Here is a 1,726-nt window from a genome sequence, read left to right as displayed (position 1 = left end):
TCGGGATAAAATTCAATATCCATTTATGATTTTTAAAAAAACAAAAAAAACTACCAGGATACAGGGAATAAAAAGTAACTTCTACAATTTGTAAACTTGTAGATAACATCAGACTTTATAAGGAAATGCTGAATGTTTTCTTCCCGCCACCCCCAAATCAGCAGGTCTTTATTCCGTCATTAAAGCTTACGAGCACGTCTCGGGGACTGTCCTGTGGCTTGTTTCTAGAGCAGGACACCTCTTCTTATTCCTCAGTCTGCTAAACTGTTCCTTTTTCAGAGACATAGACACGGTCCCCAAATCTTCTGATATCCTTGTTTTTAGCTGTTGTGGCTTACAGAATCAAAGCAGCTGACTTTGAAACAAGTTCCACGTCGTTTCCTTCAAGGATTAACTCATCTTTCTGGGCCTGAGAGAGAGCACAAGCAAGAGCTGCTTCATTTGAACCCTGTGGATGTATTTTTCACCCGAGAAACTTCGGATTTCAACAAGAGACCCCTTCTCCCGAATAAGGACGTTGATGGGGAAGTGAGCACACACAGACCTCGACCTGTAAAGGACGCCCAGCATCACACCCTCATCGTGTTCTGCACGTGACACAGCAGCCAGTGCCTTTCTATGTCCCCATCGTTCCTCAACTGGAGCCTCTTCTTTTTCTTTCCAAGGAGGCTGATGTGATTGAAGTTTCCCCACAGGGTTCCTCTGGGGCCCTTCACTATAATTGTGTGTCCCCTCAGAGTGACATCGACATTTTCTGGAACGTCGACAGTCTGATGGCTGAGAATGTTCTTCGTTCTCTCAGTAGATGCAGCAAAGGGAGAATGTCTTCCTGCTGAATGTTTTCCAACTACACTTGAGAACAAAGCAAAGATGCTGGCTCTTCCTGCTTCCATTCAACATTGGACTGGAGTTCCTAAGTTAGAGCAATACAGCGAGAAAAAGAAATAAAAATTATAAAGACAGGAAAGGAAGGTGTAAACGTCTTCGTTCATAGAGGACATCTCTATGATGTGTGTGTCGAAAATCCTGAGCATCAACAAAAGCAAAGATTACTAGTACTAATTGAATTAAGATAGGTCACAGGATACAGAGTCAATATACAATAGTCAAATAAATTTTTGTACACTAGCAACAATCAGAAAATGAAACCACTTAATGGAAAAAAATACCATCAATAGCACCAAAATGAAACAATACTTAAGATTAAATTTAATGAAAAATGTGTAAGATCCGTTCACAGAAAACTACAAAATGTTGCTGAGAAATATTCAAGAAGACCTAAATAAACGAAGATACTATGTTCATGGGCTGGAAGAGTAAATACTGTTATGATGTCAGTTCTCCCCAAATCGATTCAATACAGTCCCAGCTGACATTTTTTAAAGTAGAAAGTCACAAGCTAGTTCTAAAATGTGCATGAAAATGCAAAGGACCTAGCAGCCAAGACTTTTTGGAAAAGAACAACAGAGAACAGAGATTTTACACTACCTGATTTCAAAACCTAGTAAAGCTCTGATGTTATGAAAGTGTAGCATTGGTGTGGAGACTGATAAATAGATCAATGGCACAGAACATAGTCCAAAATGGACCATCAGTTTGCTTTTAACCAAGTCCCCAAAACAAATCAAAGTCATTTTAACAAACTGTGCTTGAGCAACTGGTTAATCATCAGGTAAAAAATATTTCTCACACCATACATAAAAATTAATTCAAGATACATCAAAAG

The 1,726-nt window shown here is 39.2% G+C and overlaps 1 pseudogene; it reads right to left on the bottom strand.

Annotated features, from left to right (window-relative positions):
* Positions 1-244: 244 nt before the first annotated feature.
* On the bottom strand, positions 245-893 carry LOC103608027 (annotated as a pseudogene).
* Between the last annotated feature and the right edge of the window lie 833 nt (positions 894-1,726).

This window comes from Galeopterus variegatus, unplaced genomic scaffold, assembly GCF_000696425.1.
Source record: "Galeopterus variegatus unplaced genomic scaffold, G_variegatus-3.0.2 Scaffold7954, whole genome shotgun sequence".
Taxonomy (NCBI): domain Eukaryota; kingdom Metazoa; phylum Chordata; class Mammalia; order Dermoptera; family Cynocephalidae; genus Galeopterus; species Galeopterus variegatus.
Note: the sequence above shows the minus strand (reverse complement) of the source record. Positions and strands in the feature narration are given on the sequence as shown.